Below are 6,006 nucleotides of genomic sequence, written 5' to 3'. Positions count from 1 at the left end.
GTGCGATTTGTCCAGCTGTTTATTTTCCGAGTCACTTTCATTGACCATCTCTAGCGCCTTCTGAATCTCTTCAGTCCAGACTTGTTCATCCACTCCTCCTGAGGGCCCACGGGACCGTCAGAGTCGGAACGACAGCCACAATCAAAGCAGCCGACGCTCCTCCTGAGGGCCCACGGGACCGTCAGAGTCGGAACGACAACCACAGTCAAACCAGCTGACACCTGTTACACAACTTATGGATCTTTAGAGTGACCTAATGATGGAGGGATTATCATTGTCCCCATTCCACAGACGTGGAGATTGAGGCTCAAATAGGTTAGGAAAACACCCCCAGTCTCTGCTATGGCCTGAACGCCTGTGTCTCCCCCAAATTCATATGTCGTAATTCCCACCCTCAAGGTGATGGTATTAGGAAGTGAGGCCTCGGGGAGGCGATGAGGTTATGGCACAGAGCTGTCATGCATGGCGTTGGTGTCCTTATAAAAGAGGACCAAGAGATACCTGTCTGCCATGTGAGGACACTGAGAAGCAGGCGGTGTGCAACCAGGAGGACCCCCGTCACCAGCACCTGATCATGCTGGCACCCTGATCGCAGACTTGCAGCCCCTAGGACTGTGTGAAATAACCTTCTATTGTTTCTAACCCACCAGTCTATGGTACTTTGTTACAGCAGGGCAAATGGACAAAGACAGTTCCCATCTTAGCATCTGTTCACTGCTGTAACAAACGCCCACAAATGGGGTGACTTAAAACACTACACATTCAGGCCGGGCGTGGTGGCTCACGCTTGTAATCCCAGCACTTTGGGAGCCTGAGGCGGGCGGATCACTTGAGGTCAGGAGTTCGAGACCTGGCCAACATGGCAAAACCCCATCTCTACTGAAAATGCAAAAATTAATTGGGTTGGCCGGGTGCAGTGGCTCACGCCTGTAATCCCAGCACTTTGGGAGGCCGAGGCGGGCGGATCACAAGGGCAAGAGATCGAGACCATCCTGGCTAACACAGTGAAACCCCGTCTCTACTAAAGATACAAAAAATTAGCCAGGCGACATGGCGGGCGCCTGTAGTCCCAGCTACTCGGGAGGCTGAGGCAGGAGAATGGCGTGAACCCCGGGGGGCGGAGCCTGCAGTGAGCCGAGATCGCGCCACTGCACTCCAGCCTGGGCGACAGCGAGACTCTGTCTCAAAAAAAAAAAAAAAAAATTAATTGGGTGTGGTGGCGCATGCACGTAATCCCAGCTACTCAGAAGGCTGAGACAGGAGACGCTTCTGAACCTGGGAGGTCGAGGCTGCAGTGAGCCGAGATTGCACCACTACACTCTAGCCTGGGCGACAGAGAGAGACTGTAAGACTCTGTCTCAAAAACAACAACGACAACAAAAATCACATTTATTCTCTTATCCTTCTGGAGGCTGGGGTCCAAAGTCGATCTCACTTGGGCTAAAGTCCAAGTATCAGCAGGGCTGCTGCTTGCAGAGGCCCCAGGGGAGAGTCTGTTTGCCGCCTTTTCTGGCATCTGGAGGCGCTTGCATCCCTGGTGTAGGGTTGCGGGCTGAGGCCTTTCATCTTCACATCCAGCAGCACAGCCTCTTCTCTCTGACTCTCACCCTCCTGCCTCCTCTCTTGAGGACACTGTAATGACCTTGGGCCACCTGAGTCATCAGGATAATCTCTCATCTCAGCATCCTTAATCCCATCCGCGAATCTCTTGTCATTTAGGGTGACCCACTCGCAAGCCTGGGGACTGGGCTGGGAACGTCCTTGATCATTTAAGGTGACCCATTCACAGGCCTGGGGACGGGGCTGGGAATGTCCTTGAGGTGCTATTCTGCCAACCACAGACAGTGGCGGCTTCCTTGGCACTCTCAATTTCTCTGTAGCCTGGAAGTGGGTGACATGGCTGGATGGGAAAGAGTTTCAGGAAGTACAATGTCAGAACTGGGTGAAATAAAATGGCCAGGGCCGGCCGCGGTGGCTCACGCCTTAATCTCAGCATTTTGGGAGGCCAAGGTTGGGGGGTCACCAGAGGTCAGAAGCACCAGACCAGCCTGGCCAACATGGCGAAATCCCATCTCTACTAAAAATATAAAAATTAGCCAGGCGTGGTAGTGGACAGCTGTAGTCCCAGCTACTCGGGAGGCTGAGGCAGGATAATCACTTGAACCCGGGAGGCGGAGGTTGCAGTGAGCCAAGATCACACCACTGCACTCCAGCCTGGGTGTCAGAGCGAGACTCTGTCTCAAAATAAAAAAATAAATAATCAGACTATGGCGTTTGTGAAAGAAGCAGAGAGTACCCTGTTTCTCATGGGGTGGGTATCACCATTTACCAAGATAGGGAACACTGGGAGAGGAGCTTCCTTCTAAATATGACAGTGGGTAATGAATTCTGGGATTGAAACTGTAGAGTTTCAAGGTGCTTTGATTTTTTTTTTTTTTTTTTTTTTTTTTGAGACAGAGTCTCGCTTTGTTACCCAGGCTGGAGTGCAGTGGTGTGGTCTCAGCTCACTGCAGCCTCCGACTCCCAGGTTCCAGTGATTCTCCTGCCTCAGCCTCCAGGGTAGCTGGGATTACAGGCGTGCACCACCATGTCTGGCTAATTTTTGTATTTTTAGTAGAGACGGGGTTTCACCATGTTGGCCAGGCTGGTCTCGAACTCCTGACCTCAGGTGATCTGGCCACCTCGGCCTCTCAAAGTGCTAGGATTACAGGCGCGAGCCACCATGCCTGGCCAGTGCTTTGCTATTTCCAAGAGAAAATATACACCTACATCTGCACCTACATCTGTACCTGCAACTATATCTGTGCCTGCACCTGCACCTCTGCCTATACTTACACTTGTGCTTACACCTGCACCTAATCCTACAATGCACCTACACCTGTGCCTACATCTAAACCTGTGCTATACCTACACCTCTGCCTATATCTACAACTGTGCTACACCTAAACCTGTGCCTGCACCTAAACCTGCACCTACACGATTTCTGCAACATTCTCTCCATTAGAGCGAAGGATAGGTGATGCCCACCAAAACCGGCGGGGCGCGGCGGCTCAGGCCTGTAATCCCAGCACTTTGGGAGACCAAGGTGGGTGGATCACGAGGTCAGGAGTTCAAGACCAGCCTGGCCAACATGGTGAAACCCCGTCTCTGCTAAAAATACAAAAAATTCACCAGGCGTGGTGGCAGATGCCTGTAGTCTCAGCTACTCGGGAGGCTGAGGCAGGAGAATCACTTGAACCCGGCAGGCAGAGCTTGTGGTGAGCGGAGATTGCGCCACTGCACTCCAGCCTGGCGACAGAGCGAGACTCGGTCTCAAATAAATAAATAAATAAATAAAAATAAAAAGAAAATAACCTGTATATTCTTTAAAACTCATCATTGCCGGGCCGAGCGTGGTGGCTCATACCTGTAATCCCAGCACTTTGGGAGGCTGAGGCGGGCAGATTACTTGAGGTTAGGAGTTCAAGAACAGCCTGGCCAACATGGAGAAATCCCATCTCTACTAAAAATACAAAATTAGCCGGGCGTGGTGGCTCATGCCTGTGATCCCAGCTACTCGGGAGGGTGAGGCAGGAGAATTGCTTGAACCTGGGAGGCAGAGGTTGTGGTGAGCTGAGATCTTATTGCCCAATAAGAGTGAAATTCTGTCTCAAAATAATAATAATAATATTAGGAACAAGCTGGCAGTAGGAGTTTTTGTAGATTCAGTTTGGCATGAAACTTCAGGAAGAAGGGAATGCAGGTTGAATGAGTAACTGCCATGGGAAATCATATTTGCAGGAGGAAGGAATCTTCCCGTAAACTGGGTGCTGGCGTGGGGTTGCCTTCTAAACAACCCTGCTGTGCCAGCGTTGCTGAGTCAGAGAACAACAAAGGCTAAAATAACTCACTGTCACACATACTGTGTCACAGAAGGATTCCTACTAACAGGAGCAGAGTCCTGGCTTGATCATCATATAACCTCCTAATAAAGTCTGGTTTAGGGAGATCACCCTTATTCAAACATGAGAAAATAAAGGATGGGATTAAGGCCAGGCATGGTGGGTCATGCTTGTAATCTCAGCACTTTGGGAGGCCAAGGCAGGTGGATCACCTGAGGTCGGGAGTTCAAGATCAGCCTGACCAACATGGAGAAACCCCCGTCTCTACAAAAATACAAAAAATAGCCAGGCGTGGTAGCGCATGCCTGTGATCCCAGCTACTTGGGAGGCTAAGGAAGGAGAATTGCTTGAACCTGGGAGGCAGAGGTTGTGGTGAGGCGAGATCACATCATTGCACTTCAACTTGGGCAACAAGAGTGAAACTCCATCTCTCAAAAAAAGAAAGAAAGACAAAGAAAAGGATAGGATTGAAATAAAGATGTCACAGAGAAAATAAGTGTTGTTTAAAAATCACCAAATACAGGCCAGGTGCGGTAGCTCATGCCTGTAATCCCAGCACTTTGGGAGGCTGAGGCAGGCAGATCACTTGAAGTTAGGAATTCAAGACCAGCCTGGCCAACATGGTGAAACCCCATCTCTACTAAAAATATAGAAATTAGCCTGGAGAGTTGGTGGGTGCCTGTAATCCCAGCTACTTGGGAGGCTGAGGCAGGAGAATCACTTGAACCTGAGAGGTGGAGGTTGCAGTGAGCCAAGATTGCGCCATGGCACTCCAGCCTGGGCGACAGAGTGAAACCCTCTCTCAAAAAAAACCAAAAAAACAAAAAAAAACAAACCACCAAATATTTAAGTAAATTATCACAAAGCAGGAATTCAGTTCATAGAAGATACGGAAAGGAAACAGAAGGAGATTAACATGAGGTTGCAGAATTTAGGAAAGAAATGGAAGAAAAAATGAAAGTCCAAATTAGTTAAAATGAAGTCTAAATTGCCTTAAGGAGACCAGATGTTGCAGAACATATAATAGTAAAAGGACATGGAAAACAGGATTGACAAAAGCTAACACAATATATGAAAATAACAGATCATCATGAAGGGTCAGAGAGAAGATAATAGGTTTGGAAGCTAGAAAAAGGCTATACTACATATATAAAAATTACGTTCTCGAAGAAGAGATACAAAATAACGGAACGCAGCAAATATTTAAATTTATGATTTTTTTTTTTTTTTTTTTTTTTTTTTTTTGAGATGGAGTCTCGCTCCGTCACCCAGACTGGAGTGCAGTGGCGCAGTCTCGGCTCACTGCAAACTCCGCCTCCCGGGTTCACGCCATTCTCCTGCCTCAGCCTCTCCGAGTAGCTGGGACTACAGGCGCCCGCCACCACGCCCGGCTAATTTTTTTTGTATTTTTAGTAGAGACGGGGTTTCACCATGGTCTCGATCTCCTGATCTCGTGATCCGCCCGCCTCGGCCTCCCAAAGTGCTGGGATTACAAGCGTGAGCCACCGCGCCTGGCCTTAAATTTATGATTTAAGAAAACTTCCCAGAAATACAAGATTTTCGTCTATACATTGGAATAACTCACCATGTCCCAAGAAAAATGATACTAAATGGCTTACACCTGAGTGCATCAACATAATAAGACCAAGTGACTTAAAAGGGAAAAGCCTCACTCCAGACTTTATTTCAGCAATATTCATTGCTAGAAGTCAATAGAAAAACGTCTACAAAGTTCTGGAGGACTTAATTTTGAAGTAAGATGGTCTGGAGAAATAATTTTATACCCAGCCAAACTGTCGTTAAAAAATAAAGACATCAGCCAGGTGTAGCAGCTCATGCCTGTAATCCCAGCACTTTGGGAGGCTGAGGTGGGTGGATCACCTGAGGTCAGGAGTTTGAGACCAGCTTGGCCAACATGGTGAAACCCCGTTTCTATTAAAAATACAAAAATTAGGCCGGGCGCGGTGGCTCACGCTTGTAATCCCAGCACTTTGGGAGGCCGAGGCGGGCGGATCACGAGGTCAGGAGATCGAGACCACGGTGAAACCCTGTCTCTACTAAAAATACAAAAAAAAAAAATTAGCCGGGCGTGGTGGCGGGCGCCTGTAGTCCCAGCTACTCGGAG

The sequence above is a fragment of the Symphalangus syndactylus genome, chromosome 17 (assembly GCF_028878055.3).
Source record: "Symphalangus syndactylus isolate Jambi chromosome 17, NHGRI_mSymSyn1-v2.1_pri, whole genome shotgun sequence".
Lineage (NCBI taxonomy): Eukaryota > Metazoa > Chordata > Mammalia > Primates > Hylobatidae > Symphalangus > Symphalangus syndactylus.
This window is presented reverse-complemented; position numbering follows the sequence as displayed.